The following is a 23,429-nucleotide window of genomic DNA, read 5'->3' on the forward strand; positions in this document are numbered from 1 at the left end:
GGGTAAATATGAGCAAACAACAGAAAAAAAGAAATTACAATGGATGGCTTCTATACAGGCAATGAACAAAGAGCAAATGGAACAGAGAAGGATAAAGAAACACCAAGCAAAAAAACAGAAAACCAAGCAAATTGGATATAGGCTCTGCAAGAACTCAAAATACAATTCAAAACACAATCAAGAGAGGCTGAAGACAACTAGGAAAAAAAACTTAAAAACTTAGATAAGTCATCTAGAACTAAAAGAAGAAAATAGTGTCTTGAAAGCCAAAATCAAACAGCTTGAAAATGAGGCAAAGGAGATGAAAGATGAGGCAAAGAGGATGAAAGATGACCTCCAAAGAAAATCAGAACAAAAGGAGAAGGATGACCAAAAATCCAGGGATGAAATCGTCTTTAAGAACCAGAATAAGACAACTAGAATCAAGTGACTTCACAAGGAAGCATGACACTGTAAACCAAAATCAAAATAATGAAAAAATTGAGGAAAATATGAAGCATCTCATTCACAAAACAGAAGATTTAGAAAATCGTTCTAGGAGAGACAAATTAAGAATCATTGGTCTACCAGAAGACCATGACAAAAGAAAAAGCCTGGCATCATACTACAGGAAATTATACAAGAAAACTGCCCCTATATTCTAAAACAAGAGGGAAAAGTGGAGAATGAAAGAATCCATAGATCAACTCCTGTACTTAATCCCCAACCGACAACACCCAGGAATGTTATAGCCAAATTCAAGAACTATCAGACCAAGGAAAAAATGTTACAAGCTGCTAAGAAGAAGTCATTCAGATACCATGGAACCACAGTGAGGATAACACAGGATCTGGCTAAATCTACACTGAAGGACCGAAAGGCATGGGATATGATATACCAGAAGGCAAGGACACTAGGTCTACAACCAAGAATCAACTGCCCAGCAAAACTGACTATATTCTTATAGGGGAAAGTATGGTCATTTAACAAAGGACTGCAAGGCCACCTTCCTTTGTATTTTTTTTTTCATGATTTCCCTGGATATCCTTGATCCTTTGTTCTGTAAAATTGAGATTTGAACTCTGGACTTCAATCCCCACAAGCCCTTGCTCCACTTCCCCAAAATGCTTTGTAATCCCACGAGATTCTGAGGTGGGCGAGATCAAGAAGGTATTTAAGCTAATTACAAAGGCTTTGGAGCTCTCACTCTTTGGGCCTTCCGTTTTGGGGCAGACCTGGCTCTTTCCAGAATGTAGGTGAGGTCTTGTCTAGGCCTCCCTGCCTAGGCACGTTTTCCTTATCCTTTATTTTCTTTAATCCTTAATCTTCAATAAACCTCTAAAAATATAATACTCCTTGCAAAGAAAAACTAATTTCTATCTGCCTCAGTCTTCCCTAAATTTTAATCTTTACAGTTGGCAACCATGAAGGGACGTATTGACCACAAGGGGTTCAGAGAAAGGGAGAGGAGAAGAAACAGATTTTTCAAACAGAAACTTAATAGCTATGGGCTATTTAAAAGGATACCTTTTGACTGTTCTGGTAATTTCATTGACTTCACCTGCCTGTCAGGGAGAAGATTCAGCCCAAAGATTCAACTTTAACTTTGAAGGGGCAAATGGGTGGCTCAACGAACTGGGAGCCAGACCTGAGGACATGCGGTCCTGGGTTAAAATCTGGCCTCAGATACTTCCCAGCTGTGGGGCCCTGAGCAGACCCCTTAAACCCCATTGCCTAGGCCTTACCACTCTGCCTTCTGACAATAGGTATTTAAATGGATAATTGAAAACAAACAAATAAACAACAACAACAACAAAAAAAAACCCCAAGGAACTTTGAGGAGACTAAAGGCTATATACTAAGGCATTTCAGACTCCAATGGTTTATACAAATCTCTGTATTTCTATTGCATTTTGATATTTGCTTGGTTTAAGATTTAACTTTGTGATGTTAAATTCATATATTACTGGATTGAATATTATTCTGTTACACTGAAGGTTGATTGAATTTATTTTGAATGTACTGAGTTTTAAAAATTCTGTTGTTTTTCCCCTATAACTGTGCTGAACAAATATTATTGTAATAATGCCCATATTAAAAAAAAACAGCTTTTTTCTACTTTGCCGAGGATAGATGGACTTCAGAACTGGTTACAATTGTTATAACAACCTTGGAAAATTTAATATGCTAAATATCTCAAATGATTTTAAGGGGTTTTTTTTACATGATTTTTGTAATTTTTTTTAAACAATCTCTGGTAATTTTGCCTGCCCCTACCACGAGGTGTAAGGCCAGTTCTAGCTGAAGTGAAATACATTTTGTAACCCCCAACCTTCCCGCACTTCTAAATATGTGAATGGAAGTTGGGGCAGTTAATCTCAGGGCATTTGTACCCCTAAAAAGCCTCCCAAAAAGGAGCAGCCCTTTATTTATACTCTTCAGCTCACTACTTTATTTCCACCAGAATATATAGATTTCTTGATTATATTCTTAACCCAAGAAGAGTTTTACTTTGTTTAAAAAATGTTTAAATACCAAGGTTGAAAGATTGCTATGTTTGTAAAAATTGTGACAAATGTCCATCAATTCATAGGTTTTAAAAATGCCATACAGCAACTTATGTGAAATATGATAGTGTGTTTCTTTGCTATTGTAATTAATTGGGCTATTAAGAATTTTTGGGATATTGAAACTACATATTTGTACTACTGTTCAATTCATTTGCCTTCTACTCATAGTGATCATGGCTAGATATTAAGAGGAAATGGATCTCATTTTTGGTGAGAAAGTCTTGCAATCTTTATTTTCTTAACTGACACAGTGTGTCAATGATTATAAGCTATAATTTTGAATTTTAAAAGCTCTTTTTTTATTATATTTTTCTTGCATATGCAATATACTTTTTCAGTTTTTTTCTCTCCTTTTTATATTTGAAGCATGTCACCAGTATTAAGATTTTCTTTAACCTTTTGATTTTTCAGTAATATAAGTTTAAGATACATTTGCTAATGCATGCCCTAAAAAGCTTGTGACTATAAAAACGATGCCACTAATTATTAAAAAATTATGAGACTTTGCTTAATGATTCTGTCTGATTGCAGGACAAGATATACACAAAAGAGCCATTGCACAGAGCCAAAGAAAAGCCAATCCAGGATGGATTGATGCACTTCTAGGCCAATATAAAGGTTTTGAACCTAGTGTGAGACTTGGGGTTGCAACACTTGACTTATGTTAAGATGTAGGCCTTCCTTGTGTCCACACTCACTCTGAAGATACTCACAGACGAGTATCCCCAAACTTGGCTCCTACTTGGCTTCTATAATCTGGTCCCTTTCTTTTCTGCCTCTCATAGTGTGGCAACTTTCTGTAGTCCTGACTATTGACTGGGTAAATGCATCATTGCTTAGATCATTTTGATTGGGCCCTGATTGAAGGACCTGTTATAGATTTATTTTTCTTTTCACTTGGACTTTTTACACATAAGACTTTGATAGTCTATATTTTCATCCAGAAATTTTTCTTTTCTTTTTGATTTTTCTGATATCTTTTTAATATCTCTTGCTAATTGATTCATATACCTCATACCTCAGCCATGCATCCCTAAGTGATCCTGTATTTGTCAATCACCCTCTTAATGGGGGGAATGTAAAAAATATCATTATTTAAATTGCAAAGTGTAAATTCCTTTTGAGAAGAATTTTAGGTAAAGATGCTACCTCTTTGAAACCAGAACTGAACTGTTGGAGAAGCCACCATGAAGAAGCCTCCAGACCACAAGTTGCACAAAATTGAACTTTGGGTGTGGTTGATTGAACATTTATTTGTATGTATACTTTCATGCCAAAGGGGACTGCTCCCTAACTGGCTTTTTGTCAATGCATTCAGTAATTATTGGTTTTGTTTTTTTTTCCTTATCCTCAAATTATTGTAATCTTTAAATTGATTATGTTTTTATGATCCTTTGGGGACGGACTTCTTCCCAGAGGATCAAACGGGGGGAATGTAAAATTGAGATTTGAACTCTGGACTTCAATCCCCACAAGCCCTTGCTCCACTTCCCCAAAATGCTTTGTAATCCCACGAGATTCTGAGGTGGGCAAGATCGAGAAGGTATTTAAGCTGATTACAAAGGCTTTGGAGCTCTCGCTCTTTGGGCCTTCCGTTTTGGGGCAGACCTGGCTCTTTCCAGAATGTAGGTGAGGTTTTGTCTAGGCCTCCCTGCCTAGTGTAAACCTCAAAATTTATTAGACTTATAAATGTTGGAAATTTCACCATTGGGAAATTTCATACTTGGAAAATTTCCTATTGATAGTGGGTCTTGACTATTGGAATGTGAACCCCATTGGCATGGGAGGTTCCTTCTCCTCCCTTCTTAAGATTACTTTAGGACAGAAACCTTTTGCTGAACAATGGAAAGGACTTTGACCTATGCTTAAGCATAGAACAGGAATTTCTTTGAGTCATGATTGATTTTAGAATTGATACAATGGAGATACTTGGAATCAATCTCCACCCTATTCAGTCCTAACAGGATTGAGTAAGGGCTGCAGCCTAGATCAAAATTTAATTATTCCAATCTCTACCCTACTCAGGTTAACAGGATTTAGAAAGGGCTGTAGCAAAGGATCAAAGATTTAATTATTTGAAAATATGACCTTCAACAGACATGTGCAAAGCCAGAGACCTCTGGGCGGTCCTGGGTTAAGCTAGAGCCTCCATTGGCACAGGGAAATTGATTGACAGGTGATTGGTAGATGTGAGAACTGAGGGGAGGGAACTTGGATGGTTTCCTTAAGGATAGGGGGGTCTGGAGACGGGAGGGGGGTGGAGGAGTTTGTCGGAGTGGTTGCGGTGTGCTCTGAGAAGCTTGCACTGAAGGAAGCTGAAGGTTGGGGCCTCTGAGACTGTTTCTCCATTTTGGTCACGTGAGTAATAGGGACTGATCTCCTTTCATTGCCCCAGCTATCTAAGGGCTTGGGCCTTTTGGCCCAGCCTAAACAGAAGGGGTATTTAAGCCCTATTCCCTTCTCTCCCCTTTCTCTCTCCCTCTATCTCTCTATCTCTAATTCCTTTCTTCCTCCTGTTTGTAATTAAAACTCCATAAAAGGTTGACAGCTGACTTGAGTTTTCATTAAGGAATTACATAGCTGAATTCCTTGGCGACCTTAAATTAATATATATCAGTCTTTTAAAAGTGATTTCCTTGTCACACTAGGCACGTTTTCCTTATCCTTTATTTTCTTTAATCCTTAATCTTCAATAAACCTCTAAAAATATAATACTCCTTGCAGAGAGAAACTAATTTCTACCTGCCTCAGTCTCCCCTAAATTTTAATCTTTACAGTTCTTCCAAATGAACTTTGTTATGGTTTTTTCTAAATCAGTAAAGAAATTTTTTGGAAGTTTGATGGGTATGGCACTAAATAGATAGATAAGTTTGGGTAGGATGTTCATTTTTATTATATTGGCTCGTCCTACCCATGAGCAGTTAATGTTTTGCCAATTGCTCAAGTCTAGTTTTAGTTGTGTGGAGAGTGTTTTGTAGTTGTGTTCATATAGTTCCTGTGTTTGTCTCAGGAGATAGATTCCTAGGTATTTTATTTTGTTTAAGGTGATTTTGAATGGGATTTCTCTTTCTAGTTTTTGCTGCTGAGCTGTGTTGGAAATATATAGAAATGCTGATGACTTATGCGGGTTTATTTTGTATCCTGCAACTTTGCTAAAGTTGTTGAATATTTCAATTAGCTTTTTGGTTGAATCTCTAGGATTCTTTAAGTAGACCATCATATCATCGCTTGGTCTCCTCGTTACCAATTTTAATGCCTTCAATTTCTTTTTCTTCTCTAATTGCTACTGCTAGTGTTTCTAGTACAATGTCAAATAATAGAGGTGATAATGGGCATCCTTGTTTCACTCCTGATCTTATTGGGAATGCATCTAGTTTATCCCCATTGCAGATGATATTAGCTGATGGTTTTAGATATATATTGTTTATTATTTGTAGGAACGACTCTTTTATTCCTATGCTTTCTAGTGTTTTTAATAGGAATGGGTGTTGTATTTTATCAAAGGCTTTTTCTGCGTCTATTGAAATAATCATGTGATTTTTGTTAGTTTGCTTGTTGATATGGTCAATTATGTGGATGGTTTTCCTAATATTGAACCAGCCCTGAATCCCTAGTGTAAATCCTACTTGACCATGGTGGATGACCCTTCTGATCACTTGCTGGAGTCTTTTTGCTAGTATCCTATTTAAGATTTTTGCATCGATATTCATTAGGGAGATTGGTCTATGGTTTTCTTTCTCTGTTTTTGACCTGCCTGGCTTTGGAATCAGTACCATGTTTGTGTCATAAAAGGAGTGTGGTAGAACTCCCTCTTTGCTTATTCAGGCCCTGGGGATTTTTTCTTAGGGAGTTCTTTGATGGCCTGTTGAATTTCTTTTTCTGATATGGTATTATTTAAGAATTCTATTTCTTCTTCTGTTAGTCTAGGCAGGTTTTTTTTGGTGTATATTCGTTCATAGCGCCTAGATTGGTATATTTATTGCCATATAATTGGGCAAAGTAATTTTTAATGATTGCCTTAATTTCCTCTTCATTGGAGGTGAGGTCCCCCTTTTCATCTTTGATGCTGTTAATTTGCTTTTCTTCCTTTGTTTTTTAAATTAGATTGACCAGTACTTTGTCTATTATGTTTCTTTTTTCAAAGTACCAGCTTCTAGTCTTATTTATTAGTTTAATAGTTCTATCACTTTTGACTTTATTAATTTCTCCCTTAATTTTTAGGATTTCTAGTTTGGTTTTCTTCTGGGGGTTTTTAATTTGTTTGCTTTCAAGTTTTTTTATTTGCATTTCTAATTCATTGATCTCTGCCCTCCCTAGTTTGTTAAGACATCAGCATTTCTATATATTTCCAACACAGTTCAGCAGCAAGAATTAGAAAGAGAAATCCCATTCAAAATCACCTTATACAAAATAAAATACTTAGGAATCTATCTCCCAAGACAAACACAGGAACTATATGAACACAACTAGAAAATACTCTTCACACAACTAAAACTAGACTTGAGCAATGGAAAAACATTAACTGCTCATAGGTAGGATGAGCCAATATAATCAAAATGACCATCTTACCCCAAACTTATCTATCTATTTAGTGCCATACCCATTGAACTTCCAAAAAAATGTTTTACTGAATTAGAAAAAACCATAACAAAGTTCATTTGGAAGAACAAAGGATCAAGGATATCCAGGGAAATAATGGAAAAAAATACAAAGGAAGGTGGCCTTGCAGTCCCAGATTTCAAACTATATTATAAAGCAGTGGTCATCAAAACAATTTGGTACTGCCTAAGAGGCAGAAAGGAGGATCAGTGGAATAGACTTGGGGTAAGTGACCTCATCAAGAGAGTCTATGACAAACCCAAAGATCCCAGCTTTTGGGACAAAAATCCACTCTTCGATAAAAACTGCTGGGAAAACTGGAAGACAGTGTGGGAGAGATTAGGTTTGGATCAACACCTCACACCCTACACCAAGATAAAATCAGAATGGGTGAATGACTTGAACATAAAGAAGGAAAATATAAGTAAACTAGGTGAACACAGAATAGTATATATGTCAGACCTGTGGGAAGGGAAAGACTTTAAAACCAAGCAAGACATAGAAAGAGTCACAAAATGCAAAATAAACAATTTTGATTACATCAAATTAAAAAGTTTTTGTACAAACAAAACCAATATAACCAAAAGTAGAAGAAAGGAAGCAACACATTGGGAAACAATCTTCATAACAAAAACCTCTGACAAAGGTCTAAGTACTCAAGTTTATAAAGAGCTAAATCAACTGTACAAAAAATCAAGCCATTCTCTAATTGATAAATGGGCAAGCTGCAGAATGGAAACAAATCCAGCTGGAGTAATCCACACAGATAGAGAAAGCAGGAAACCTATAAACTCTCATGTGGCATCAGAGTCCTGGAGCTACAGGGGAGCAGAGAGGGGGAATCGGAACCACAGTGATCTACTCACTTCCACTTGGGAACAGAGCCATGGGCTATAGAGGAGCAGAGAGGGGGAACTGGGACTACAGTGACGTAACCTGCTCATTCCCACATGGAGGTGAATTGCATAGGACAGCAAATCCCAAAGCTTTGGCTGCTCAGCCCAGGCTACTTGGCAGAGCCAGGGAAGCACCAGGAACTGGTAGCATAGGGTGCTGAATGAATATAGCTGGACAAAACAGCTACAACCCTCTCCAGAAGAAGTGAGCAGAAATAACTTTTTGAAAGACACATCATGAGGAACAAGGGCAGCCAGTCCTACCCCAAGTACTGAAGAAGAGTACTCTGCAAGCTTGAAGCAATGTGTTCTCTACCCCTGGAGTAGAGAAGAACCTTAACAGATAGATAAGGTAATGGGTGGAGGAGGGAGGACAATTAGAAAAATGAGCAGAAGACAAGCCCTACCCCAAAACTCTGACCCTAGAAAGTTACTTTAGTGACAGGGAAGACCAAAATATGAAGTCAAAAAAGAAAAAAAGATATCAAAAAGGAAACATGAAGCCTCAAAGTAAAGTGTGAAAGGATGTCAGACCTCAAGAAGAACTTGAAAAGAAGTTAAACTAAATAATAACAGTTGACAGAAGAATTCAACAGTGGGGAGAAAAATTTAACTGAAGAAAACAGCTACCTAAGTAATGGAATTCACCAAATGGAAATGGAAGGGAAAAAAAACCCAAAACAAAAAATCCAGAAGAAAACAACTCCAAAGAATAGAATCAGCCAAATGGAAAAAGACATACAAAAACTCAAGTAAGAAAATAACTTCCTACAAACTAGACTTGGACAAATAGAAGCTAATGAAACTATAAGACAGCAGGAAACAATAAGACAAATTTTAAAGAGTTAAAAAAATAGAATAAAACCTAAAATACTTGACTGCAAAAAGGACTAACCTGGACTATAGATCCAGATGAGATAATCTAAAAATCATCAGAATACTTGAAAGCTATGATTAAAAAAAAAGTCTGGATACCATATTGCAAGAAACCTTCATGGAAAACTGTCCTGATATCCTCAAACAAGAGGAAAAAATAGAAATAGAATCTACTGATCACCTCCTGAAACCCCAAAAGAAATTACCCTAGGATTATTATAGCCAAATTCCAGAACTCCCAGGTCAAAAAAAGTACTAGAAGCTGACAAAAAAAAGTTCAAATACTGAGGATCCACATTCAGAATTACACAGGACCTAATGCTTCTACATTAAGGTTCTGTAAGCTAGACTTCAGCAACATGTGAATCAAGAATTACCAGAAATGCAGTCTGATTTTTGAAGAGACAGAAGAGCTAATGACCAAACTATGAGCATTGATTAGATTATGGAGAAAGCAAGGGAGTTCTAAAAAATATCTATCTTTGCTTCACTGAGTACACTAATGCCTTTGACTATGTGGACCACAACAAATTGTGACAAAGCCTCAAAGAAATGGGAGTACCAGTTGATTTTATTTGTCTTCTGAATTTGCTCTGACAGCAGCTGCTTGAAATAGTTCTTCCTTCAGCACAGTTGCAGAGCCCAACTTGAAAAGATTTTTTTTAATTAAAAGAAGGGGAAAAGCCCCAAAAGAATTACTGGGAGAGCTCAAAAATTATTTTTAAAATGAAAGAAAAGTAGAAGAAAAATTGGGAAAAGAAATTAAAGTGATACAAGAAAATCATGAAAAAAAGAACCAACAGTTTAGTAAAGGAGGCACTGATGAAATTAATAGTTTAAAAACAGAATAGGCCAGTTGGTAAAAGAGGTACAAAAAATATCAATGAAGAAAACTTCTTAAAAAGAAGAATTAGCCAATGGAAAAAGATATACAAAAATTTGCTGAAGAGAAAATTCTTGAAAGACAGAATTGGCCCTTTGAAAAAAGAAATATAACATTTCACTGAGGAGAGAAACTCTTTACAAAGTACAATTGGCCAAATGGAAAAGGAAGTACAAAAGCTCAGTCAAGAACATCATACCTTAAAAATTAGAATTGGGCAAGTGAAAGTTAATGACTCCATGAGACATCAAGAAACAAACAAAGTCAAAAGAATGAAAAAATAGAAGAAAATGTGAAATATCTAATGGGAAAAACAAATAACCTGGAAAATAAATCCAGGAGAGATAATCTAAGAATTACTAGACTACAGTGGTATACATGAGCACCTTAAGTCTTGAGCAATTTGAGATACAAACAGTCATGATTGGGATTTTTTGCTTTAAGTCATGAGCAGATACTTGAATCACAAGTTTCCACCACTCTCCACTAGATAGCCTGCCTAACATTTGGTTTCACAAGTGGCACAATGCTCATTTAGTCCAGTGTTTATCTGTATTGAATTGTTGTGCTGTGCAAGCATCTGTATTGAATTGCTTTTACTTTCTTTATTTCTGTCTCTATTGTTAGTTTTTTGGGGGTAAATTTCTTAACTTTTAGCCATGGGTCCTGACAACAGAGGCATTAAAGGAGTTATGGCAGCAGCAGCAGCAGCGTATGGAGGTTTTGCAGGAAATTAGTGGGGAGGAGCCCAAGGTGAATGAGGTAATTAGTATAAGAAAGATTAAGGAAATGTTGAGGTTTGGGGGAAAAAATTAAACAGTTTATTGAAAAGACACACCCAGAAGAAGTTGCAACAAGTCATGCGTGTGTAAACCTCAAAATTCCTTAGACTTATAAATGTTGGAAATTTCACCATTGGGATATTTCATACTTGGAAAATTTCTTACTGATAGTCTATTGGAATGGGAACTCCATTGGCATGGGAGGTTCCTTCTCTTCCCTTCTTAAGATTACTTTAGGACAGAAACCCTTTGCTGAACAATGGAAAGGACTTTGACCTATGCTTAAGCATAGAACAGGAATTTCTTTGAGTCTTGATTGATTTTAGAATTGATACAATGGAGATACTTGGAATAAATCTCCACCCTATTCAGTCCTAATAGGATTGAGTAAGGGCTGCAGCCTAGATCAAAGATTTAATCATTTGAAAATATGACCTTCAACAGACATGTGCAAAAGCCAGAAACCTCTGGGCGGTCCTGGGTTAAGCGAGAGCCTCCATTGACAGGGAAATTGATGAAGAGTGATTGGTAGATGTGAGGACTGAGGGGAGGCAACTTGGATGGTGTCCTTAAAGATAGGAGGGTCTGGAGACTGAGGGGAGAGGATGGAGTTTTTGGTCGGTGTGGTTCCTGGGCTCTGAGGAAGCTTGCTCTGAAGGAAGCTGAAGGTGGGGGCCTCTGAGACTGTTTCTCCATTTTGGACACGTGAGTGAAAGGGACTGATCTCTTTTCTTTGCCCCAGCTATCTAAGGGCTTGGGCCTTTTGGCCCAGCCTAAACAGAAGGGGTATTTAAGCCCTATTCCCTTCTCTCCCCTTTCTCTCTCTCTCTATATCTCTAATTCCTTTCTTACTCCTATTGTAATTAAACTCCAAAAAAGGCTGACGGCTGACTTGAGTTTTTCATTTAGGAATTACATAGCTGATTCCTTGGCGACCTTAAATTAATATATATCTGTCTTTTAAAGTGATTCCCTTGTAACACGTGGGAGCTGTGTAATGACACATTTCACACCTTCTCAAAATGTTCTTAAAGGGAGGAAGAAACAAACTTCCATGGAAAGGTTTTGTTGAAACTGCCTCTCAGTGAAATCGAGGAAAGAGGGCAAAACAACCAAAATTCAATGAAGAAAATGATGATAAGTAAAGTAAAAAGATAGCAATTAAGTTTAGCAATAAAGTTACATATCATAAGTAATGCGTAAGGTCAATTTTGTATTTAAATGTAGCATTACATGTGTAGAGAGCAAGTTATTTTAAGTGATAGCACAAGAAATGAAAACTTTCTCTGCCAGCATCTTCACCTGACCTTGAAGATAAATAACATTTCATAAGCAAGTTAATTTCTTTACATTCTTTCTTATTATCTATAAATGTATTTATTTGTTATTTATAAAGTACATTTTCATGTTTAAAAGCATATACAACAAAAAACTGTGTGGTTTTGAAGGGCCAGAATGGATTAATTACATTTCCATTAACTTAAAAGGGGGAAATTCAATTTGACACATGAACAAATGGAGTTATACAAGCTTGGCTATGGAACAAATTAAACTCGTGTCAAGGTACCACTGTACCTGAAAAAAAAATAGAGCTTAGACATCACCTTTAAAGAAATTATCAAAAGTAACAAACTGGGAAAACATTTTTATTACAAAACTCTAAGAAAGGTTTGATTTCCCAAATATATAAGGGACTAAATCAAATTTACAAAAAATTAAGCCATTTCCCAACCAACAAATGGTCAAAGAACATGAATAAGCAGTTTTCACATGAAGAAATCAAAACTAATAATAAGAATATGAAAAAGTGTTCTAAATTCCTCTTGATTAGAGTAATGAAAATAAAAACAACTCTGAAGTACCATCTTAGACCTAGCAAACTGGCCAATATGATAGCAAAGGAAAGTAATAAATATTGGAGGGTGTGTGGCAAAATTGGGACATTAATACATTGCTGGTGGAGCTGTAAATTGATCCAACCATTCTGGATGGCAATTTGGAACAAAGGGCTTTAAAAGACTGACTGCCCTTTGATCCAGCCACACCACTGCTAGGTTTATACCCCAAAGAGATCATAAGAAAAAACTTTTGCAAAAATATTTATAGCCTTGCTCTTTGTGGTGGCAAAAAAATTGGAAAATATGGGGATGCCCTTCAACTGGAGAATGGCTGAACAAATTGTGGTATCTGTTAGTGATGGAATACTATTGTGCTCAAAGGAATAATGAACTGGAGGAATTCCATGTGAACTGGAACAACCTCCGGGAATTGATGCAGAGTAAAAGGAGCAGAACCAGGAGAACATTATATATAGAGACTGATACACTGAGGTACAATTGACTGTACTAGACTTCTCTACTAGCAGCAATGCAATGATCCAGAATAATTCTGAGGGACTTATGAGAAAGAACACTATCCACATTCAGAGGAAGAACTGTGGGAGTAGAAACACAGAAGAAAAACAATTGCTTGATCACATGGGTTGATGGGGATATAGACTCTAAATGATCACCCTAGTGCAAAGATCAATAATATGGAAATAGGTCTTGATCCATGACACATGTAAAACCCAGTGGAATTACGTATTGGCTATAGGAAGGGGTGGGGGTGGGAGGGAAAGAACATGAATCTTGTAACCATGGAAATATATTCTAAATTAATTAATTTAATTTAATTTTCCAAATTAAAAAAAAAAGAATTCTTGCTCTTTGATTCAGCCATATTACTGATGGGTTTGTACCCCAAAGAGATACTAGGAAAAAAGACTTGTACAAAAATATTTATAAGCTGCACTCTTTGTGGTGGCAAAAAACTGGAAAATGAGGGGTTGGCAATCAATTAGGGAATAGCTGAACAAATTGGGGTATCTGAAGGTGATGGAATACTATTATGCTGAAAGGAATGATGAACTGGAGGAATTCCATGTGAACTGGAAAGATCTCTAGGAATTAATGCAGAGTGAAAGGAGCAGAACCAGGAGAATATTGTACACAGAACCTGATACATTGTGGCATAATATAATGGAATAGACTTTTCTACTAGCAGCAATGCAATGTTCCAGAACAATCCAGAGGAACTTATGATGAGAAAGAACATTTTTCACATTCAGAGAAAGAACTGTGGGAACAGAAACGCAGAAGAAAAACATATGATCGATCATATAGCTTGATGGGGATATGATTAGGGTTTTGATGTTAAAAGATCACTCTATTGCAAATATGAATAACATGAAAATAGATTTTGAACAATGATATATATATATATATAACATAGTGGATTTGCTTGTCATCTCCTGGAGGGGGGCAGTGAAGAGGGGTAGGAAAAATAATGAATCATGTAACCATGGAAAATATTCTAAATTTAAAAAATTTTAATTAAAAATAAAATGAAATTTTTAAATTAAAAAATAAAATGAAAATTTTTAATTAAAAAATAAAGAAATCATCAAGGAAAACTGCCTTGATGTTCTAGAATCATAGAACAAAATAGAAATTGAAAGAATCCACTAATCACTTCCTGAAAGAGATCCCAAAAGGTTACTCCCAGGAATATCATAGCCAAATTCCTGTACTCCCAGGTCAAGGAGAGAATATTGCAAGCAGCAAAAAGAAATTATTAAAATATCGTGGAATCATAGTCAGGATAAAACAAGACAGCAAATTCTATGTTAAAGTAACAGAGGGCATAGAATGTGATATTCCAGAAGACAAAGCAGTTAGGATTTCAACCAAGAATCTCTTATCAGCAAAACACTGAGCATAATTTTTCAGGGGAAAAAATGGGTATTCAATGAAATAGAGGACTTTCAAATATGCCTAATGAGAAGACCAGAACTGAATAAAATATTTGAATCTCAAATACAAGACTCAAAAGAATCACAAAATGGTAAACAGGAAAGAGAATCATTAGACTAAGGTTAAACTTTGTACTGTTTAACTAAGGTTAAAATGTATACATTCCCTTCATGGGAATGTGAAGATAGGATTAACTCTCTCGTTGTCTATTTTTAGTGAAACAAATCAAGAATTTAAAGTACCCCTACTTGACACTAAGTAAATGAGTTCAGTAAAAGAGTTCACAGGTCACTTACTAGAGTAAGCTCATACCTTCAAAGGTCACTGCCCAACTGTAATTGATTCCTGTAAAGTGGGGGAGCAACAGGAAGTGACTTAGAATTTAGAGAAAACTGCTTTAAAAAGGCCAGCCTGAGGACTGATTCATTCTCTCTGTGTTGGGAGCTGGACTAGAGGAGGAAACTCTTTCCCTGGATCCTGCATTGGCTTGAGGTGGTGAGTGGAGTGATTCCTTCCTTGGTTCTTTGGTGAGGAGGCCTTCTCTGGTCATTGATGATTTGGTGGGACACTCCTTTCAGCTTGGGTTCTGGTGATATTCTTGGTGGGCTTAGCCTCTTGTGCACTGAAGGTTCTCTGGGGATTCTTCAGTGTCTCCGGCCTCTTTGAATTTCAGCTTCCTAATTAGGACTTTGGATTCTGGTGAGATTCACTTTTGGATTCACATTTGTGGTCTGGAGACATTAGGATTAAATTTAGGGTATTTGTAGCTAGGCAGTACTTTCTGTCTCTATCTACATTTTTCCACTTTCACTCTTTCCACCTCTTTGTAAATAAATCTGCTAAAAGTCATTTTGACTTAAGCTGTAATATTTTTAAATCCTCAACCACAATATTACTTTAGAACTTTCATATTAGCATAAAAACCTAAATTTAAATTCTTACAGGAAGGTGGTTCTTGTAATGCCAAAGAACTTTGTCATTATTAGAATAGTTAGAAGGAATATGTATAGACAGAGGATGAGTCTGTGAGTTGAATATGATGGGATGATATAAAAAATAAAATTTAATTAAGGCATTAGAAAGGAATGCATCAGGATGAGGAGGAAAGGAAAAATAGAATGGGATAAATTACGGAGGAGATTGGAAGGCGTGCTTATTCTCCTCAGAATTGACTCAATGAAGGAATAACATGCACAATCAATTAGGTTATACATAGAAAGCTATCTTACCTTATAGGAAATTAGGAGGGGAAGGGGATAAGAGAAGAGTGGGGCTGATAGAAAAGAGAGCAAATTGGGAAAGGTGGAGATCAGAAACTAAAGAAGAGTAAATAGGATGGAAAGTAATACACGGTAATCATAATGGTGAAAAAAACTTGTATAAATCTCTCTAATAAAGGCCTCATTTCTCAAATGCACATAGAAATGAGTTGAATGTCATTCCCCAACTGATAAATGGTTAAAGGATATGAACAGGCAGTTCTCAAACGAAGCAATTAAATCTCTCTATCATTATGCAAAAAATGCTCTAAATCACTATTAATTTGATGACGTAAATTAAAGCAGTTCTGAAGTACCACTCCACACCTATCAGATTGGCTATCATGATAGAAAAGGAAAATGACAAAACTTGGAGGGGATAGAGGAAAGCTGGGACACATGCATTCTTGGGGAGTTGTAAACTAATTCAATCATTCAGGAGAGCAATTTGGACCTATGTCCAAAGGGCTATAAAACAGTATATATCCTTTGACCCAGCAATACCATTACTAGGTTTGTATTCCAAAGATATTTTTAAAAAGGGGGGTGGGGAGGACCTATATATACAAAGATATTTAAAGCATCTCTATTTAGGGGGCTAAAGATTTGGAAAGTGAGGGGATACCTATCAATTGGGGAATGACTGAGTAAGTTATAGTATATGATTTTAATGGAATACTATTGTACTGTAAGAAATGACAAGCAGGAGGAGCTCAGAAAATCCTAGAAAGATTTACATGAACTGAAGCAGAATGAAATAAGCAGAACCAGTAGAACATTGTATAGTGATAGGAATACTTTACAATGAACAATTGTGAATAACAGGTATTCTCAGCAATACAATAATCCAAAACAATTCCAAAGGACTCATGATAAAAAATACCATTTACTTTCAGATAAAAAGAATTGAGTCTGAATTCAGACCAAAGCAAACTTTTTTCACTTTCTTAACTTTTCTTCTATTTAAGTTTCCTTTCATAAAAGGATTAGTATGGGAAAATGTTTTTACATGATTGCACATGTAAAATCTATGCGATTGCTTACCATCTCAAGGCTTACCCTCTTCTTTGATCAAATCTTAAAGAAATTAATTCTGACTATTCATTGGAAGAACAAATACTGAAGCTGACCTTTAAATTCTTTGGCCACATTAATGAGAAGAAAGAAAAAAAGCACTAGAAAAGACTGATGCTGGGAAATATTGAAGGCAAAAAAAGAGGGTGGTAGTGGATATAGTGTCATAGAATGAACATGAGCTTGGACAGACTTTGGGAGATAGTGGAGAACAGGAACACCTACTGTCCATGAAATTACAAAAAGGTAAGATGTGAAAGAACAATAATGCCTCCATCCAGAGTTTATTTGGAGAACTGTCAGAATATCATTCAGATCTAGGTCTCTGACAACATAGGTAAACAATTCACAAAACCACAGAATTTGAGAGATGAATCTCAGAATCAATGTATATCCAATCCAAACCAGAAATTCTCACCATAATATCCTTAATTAAGTGATCATATAATCTCTGCTTACAGATCCAAAAGGAGAGAGAACCCACTATCTTTTCTTTTTAACCTTCTGACTTGGAATTAATACTAAGTATTAGTTTCAAGGCAGAAGAGTAGTAAGGGTTAAGCATTTGGGATTCAGTGATTTGCCCAGGGTCACACAGCTAGGAAGTGTAAGACACCAGGTATGAACCCAGGACCTTCCTTCTCTAGGTCTAGCTTTCTATCCACTGGGTCACCCAGCTGTCTTGAACCCTTGAAGCAGGTCATTCCATTTCAGGACAGCTCTACTTTTTAGGAAGTTTCTCCGGATATCAAGGCTAAATGTGCCTCTTTGCAGTTCCACTAATTGATCCTGGGTTGGTGCTCTAGAGCCAAATCTAATTTCTATTCCACATTAGAGTCCTTCAGATAACTAAAGACAGCTATTAAGTTCCTCCTTAGTCTTTTAACATTCTCTGTTCTTTTAATCAATCCTTCTGTTGTGGATTCAAAGCATTTTGTCATTCTGCTTGCCTTCCTTTAGGCTTGGATTCAGGAAGCTCTGAGTTAAAATCCTACCTCAGACCCTGGTAAGTCATTTAATCTGTGTCTGCTTTAATTTCCTCTTCTGTAAAATGGGGGATAATAATAATACCTACTTCTCAGTTGTTGTGAAGATCAAATTAGGTAATACTTGCAAAGCTTTACAAACCTTATTTTAAATTTTTTATTTTATTTTTTTAAACCCTTACCTTCCATCTTAGAATCAATACTGTGTTTTGGTTCCAAAGCAGAAGAATGTTAAAGGCTAGGCAATGGGGGTTAAGTGACTTCCCCAGGGTCACACAGCTGGGAAGTGTCTGAGGCCAGATTTGAATCCAGAACCTCAAAACCTTAAAGCATTATATAAATTCGGTGAGGTTTTGTAAACAATGCATTGTATAAATGCTAGTTATAATATTAACAATACTATGAATAACTATGCTCCAATTTATTGATACCTTTAAAGTATTATCTCCAAAATAAATATGAGACTCTAGATGATATCTGAGGAGAATAAAGCATAAAATGGTACTATCCCTTCCCTCTTCCTGGAAATTATGCCCCTCTTAACACAACTGAAAATTGCATTTGCTTTTTAGGCTGCGCATCACATTGACTGATTCAGCCTACAATTCAGAACTTTTTCAGAAAAACTGGTGTTCAACCATATCTACCCTATTTATTCTTATGAAATTGATTATAACTAGATCCAAATTAGTGCAAATAATGAAGCCTGTGAAGTGGTTCTGTATTCAAATTTGTGCTCCTCAAAGCTATAATTAAGTAAAACATGCTAATTGCTTCTAAATCAAAGTAAATATGATATACAAATTTGAATAATGTTAATATTTGTTGATTATTATTACTAAATACAATTTAGCTGTTTTGTATGCAAGTGTAAGAATTTATATTTATACCTATTGAATTTCATCTTATTAAAGTCAGTTCAATCCTTTAATCTATCAAGATTTTTTTGGATCCTGACTTTTTTGTCCATTTATGTTAATGATCCCTCTCAGTTTTGTCTCATCTATAAATTTAGTGAATGTGCTTTCTTTTTCTTTTTTTTTAAACCCTTACCTTCTGCCTTGGAATTGGTTCCAAGGCAAAAGAGTGGTAAGGGCTTGGCAAGGGGGCTTAAGTGACTTACCAAGGGTCACATAGCTGGGAAGTGTCTGAGGCCAGATTTGAACTGTCAACGTGGAATCTAGAAGTCTCCAAACTTGTAGCTTAGAAAGATTTAGTGATTCCCCAGTTTTACTTAGCTCAGAGGTGAAAGCCTCAGTCTCAGAAGCTGAAGGTACAGAGTTGAAGGTACCGAGTTTGATCCTCGGAAGGAGGGTGTGATATACTGGGAGAGGCTTCTGGAGACTAGAAGAAACTGAGGTGCTGCCTACTGTGCCAAAGAGTCACTCAATTTTGGCTTGGGATTATCCCCTATCTGAAGTGAATTGTGGATTCTCACAGGAACTGGTTCAAGCCTGACGCTTTCACCTCCGAGCTAAGTAAAACTGGGGAATCACTAAATCTTTCTAAGCTACAAGTTTGGGGACTTCTAGATTCCACCTTGACAGAACCTAGGACCTCCCATCTCTAGGCTTGGCTCTCAATCCACTGAGCTACCCAGCTGCCCCCTAAATGTATTTTCTATACCTTTATCTATATCTTTAATATTTTTGACTTTTAAAAAACTGAACAGTAAAAGCACAGATCCTTGTGGTCCTCCACTGTGGATTTCTTTTCACATTTGTGTTGAATCCCTGACAACTATTCAAGTGAATCTGTCTGTCCATTTAACAGTTCTGAATACAAATGACTCTATTATTATCTAATCCATATCTCTAGTTTCTCTATAAGAATAATATAAAATACTTCATCAAAAGCCTTAGTAAAAACAATACTTACAGCATTCTTTCATCTCTAAGGGTAGTTATTCTATTTTTAAAAAGTTAATGAAGTTAATCTGGCACGGTTTATTCTGAATGCATCCATCCACTTGGCTGCTTTTTTAAAAATTCTTTTTTTTTTAAATTCCAAATTCTTTCCCTTATCTCTTCTCTTTCCCTTACCCAATGGGAAGGCAAAAAAAAAAAAGCCTTTACAAATATATTTAGTCAACAAATTTTCACTTTGTTGTTTTGTTGTGTCCATAGTGTGCCAATGTTGTCCATAGGGTTTTTTTTGGCAGAGATACTGTAATGGTTTGCTATTTCCTTCTCCAGAGGATTAAGGCAGACAGATTTAATGACTTGCCCAGGGTTGCACAGTTAGTAAGTGTTTGCGATCAGATTTGAACTTAGGTATGTCTGATTCCCAGATCCTATACTTTATTTACTAAGCCTTTTATAATTTCCACATTAGATATGGTGTTTTTTTTTTTTAAAGAAAGAGAAAACAATGCTTTAATCTGTGCTCTGAGGCCATTAGTTTTTTATTTGGAGTTGGATAGTATGTTTCATCATGAGTCTTTTGGAGTCAGAGTGGGTCAATGTGTAGATTAAAGTTGCTAAATCTTTCAAACTTGTGTATCTTTACATTGTTGCTATTACTGCATAGATTGTTCTCCTGGTTCTGCTTATGTCACTTTGCATCAGTCTTCCCAGGCTTTTCTAAAACCAGTTCCTTCTTCATTTCTTATAGCACAATTGTATTCCATCACAATGATTCTTATTAATTATTAAATTATCTCTACTCAATCAATTTTCCAGGTCAATTGATTTTCCTAAAAGATCTTTCACATTCTATTTTTTTCCAGTGTTCTCACTTTGTTTTATTGTTTCTTGATGACACGCCATTAGCTTCCATCTAGCCAATACAATTTTAAAGGAGTTATTTTCTTCAGTAATGTTGTTAGTTCTCTTCTCATAATTTTCTTCTGTTCCACACACACACACACACACACACACACACACACATTTTTCTTCTAACACTCTTATTTGTTTGTTTTTTTAAACCCTTACTTTCCATCTTGGAATCAATACTGTGTATTGGTTCCAAGGCAGAAGTGTGGTAAGAGTTAGGAAATGGGGGTTAAGTGACTTGCACTCACACAACTAGGAAGTGTATGAAGTCACATTTGAACCCAGGACCTCCTGTCTCTGGGCCTAACTCTCAATCCAGTGAGCCACTTAGTTGACCCTTTTTATATGGTTTTTGAAAAAAAAATTGTTTTTGTTGTTTTCATTTTTAGCTCTTTCTTTCTTTTTTTAAAATCTTATTTAATTAGTTAATTTAGAATATTTTTCCATAGTTACAAGAATTATGTTCTTTCCCTCTCCCCTCTCCTGCCCCATAGCCAACACACAATTCCACTGGGTTTTACATGTGTCATTGATCAAGACCTATTTCCCTATTATTAATATTTGCACCAGGGTGATCTTTTAGAATCTATTTCCCCAATCATATACCCATCGACCCATGTGATCAAGCAGTTGTTTTTCTTCTGTTTCTACTCCCACAGTTCTTCCTCTGAATGTGGATAGTGTTCTTTCTCATAAGTCCCTCAGAATTGTTCTGGATCATTGCATTGCTGCTAGTAGAGAAGTCCATTACAGTCGATTATACCCCAGTGTATCAGTCTCTGTATATAATGTTCTCCTGGTTCTGTTCCTTTCACTCTGCATCAATTCCTAGAGGTTGTTCCTGTCAACATGGAATCTAGAAACCCCAACCTTATGGCCCAGTGGGATCTGGTGAACCCCAGGTTTCAGGACTAGCTTGTAGGTTGGAGACCCCAAAGTTTGTACTTGTTCCCTGTTCCCATGGACATCCACCCTGAAGGGAATCCCACCCTAGCAGTTTCAGTCTGAGTGGTGGGGATCCTCAGGTGAATGTCAATCCTACTTAGGTGGGACTAAGCATATGCTAAGGACCCTCTTTGTCTTAGGTAGTCTCATCTATTGTATCAGAGACCCTTTCCCAAGAAGATCCACCTCCTGGGCAGGAACCACTGTAAGCATCCCCTTCTCTTATAGCTAGCCTTTGGTTATGATTCCTTTCCCAAGTTTGATTGAATCCTATCACTGTAGTATGAACACTCTGATTTCCTTTGTAGCTATTTCAATGTCAATCATCTTTCCCTGCCCCTGGACTTTCCCCAAATGGTACATAGGTTCCCCAAATTCTTTTGTTCCTTGGAGTTGTCATCTAGCATGGTGGCACTCCCAGGAATAATATCCCCAGAGTCCAGAATGTATACCTTGTAAAAGTTGTGGTGTAAGACTCTGAGTAAAGAATCAAATACTGGACTTATCCCTATCCTGATTAAAGACTTAGTTTTTCTGACTATTTGATAATTCTGTGTTATTTCCAAGTTAACATTCCAGTTCACATGGAATTCCTCTAGTTCATTATTCCTTTGGGCACAATAGTATTCCATCATCAAACATATACCACAATTTGTTCAGCCATTCCCCAATTGAAGGGCATTCCCTCATTTTCCAACTTTTTGCCATCACAAAGAGTGAAGCTATGAATATTCTTGTACAAGTCTTTTTCTTTATTATCTCTTTGGGGTATAAACCCAACAGTGCTATAGCTGGATTAAAGGGCAGACAGTCTTTTAGCACCCTTTGGACATAGTTCCAAATTGCCCTCCAGAATGGTTGGATCAATTCACAACTCCACCAGCAGTGCATTAATGTCCCAACTTTGCCACATCCACTCCAGCATTTTATTACTTTCCATGGCTGTCATGTTAGCCAATCTGCTAGGTGTGAGGTGATACCTCAGAGTTGTTTTGATTTGCATCTCTCTGATTATCAGAGATTTAGAACACTTTTTTGTGTGCTTATTAATAGTTTTGATTTCTTTAACTGAAAATTGCCTATTCATGTCCCTTACCCATTTATCAGTTGGAGAATGGTTTGCTTTTTTGTACAATTGATTTAGCTTCTTATAAATCTGAGTAATTAGACCTTTGTCAGAGGTTTTTGCTTTAAAGATTTTTTCCCAATTTGTTGTTTCCCTTCTAATTTTGGTTACATTGGTTTTGTTTGTACAAAACCCTTTTAATTTAATGTAATCATAATTACTTATTTTACATTTTGTAATTTTTTCTAACTCTTGCTTGGTCTTAAAAATCTTTCCTTTCCCAAAGATCTGACAAGTATATTATTCTGTATTCACCTAATTTACTTATAGTTTCCTTCTTTATATTCAAACATTCACCCATTCTGAGTTTATCTTGGTGTAGGGTGTGAGATGTTGATCTAAAACTAACCTCTCCCATACTCTTTTCCAATTTTCCCAGCAGTTTTTATCAAAGAGTGGATTTTTGTCCCAAAAGCTGGGATCCTTGGGTTTATCATAGACTGTCTTACTGAGGTCACTTATCCCAAGTCTATTCCAATAATCTTCCCTTCTGTCTCTTGGTCAGTACCGTATTGTTGTTGTTTTTAAACTCTTACCTTCCCTGTCTTAGAATCAATACTGTGTATTGGTTCCAAGGTAGAAGAGTGGTAAGGGTTAGGCAATGGAGGTTAAGTGACTTGCCCAGGGTCACACAGCTAGGAAGTGTCTGTGGTCAAATTTGAACCCAGAACCTCCTGTCTCTGGGCTTGGTTCTCAATCCACTGAGCCACTCAGCTCTCCCCCCCTTCCCCAGTACCATATTATTTTGATAACCACTGCTTTATAGTACTGTTTATGATCTGGTACTGCTTCCTTTCTCTTTTAAGGATTCTTGGGGGTATCTAGATGGCTTAGTGGATTGAAAGTCAGGCCTAGAGATGGGAGGTTCTGGGTTTAAATCTGGCCT

This window comes from Monodelphis domestica, chromosome 1 (assembly GCF_027887165.1).
Source record: "Monodelphis domestica isolate mMonDom1 chromosome 1, mMonDom1.pri, whole genome shotgun sequence".
Lineage (NCBI taxonomy): Eukaryota > Metazoa > Chordata > Mammalia > Didelphimorphia > Didelphidae > Monodelphis > Monodelphis domestica.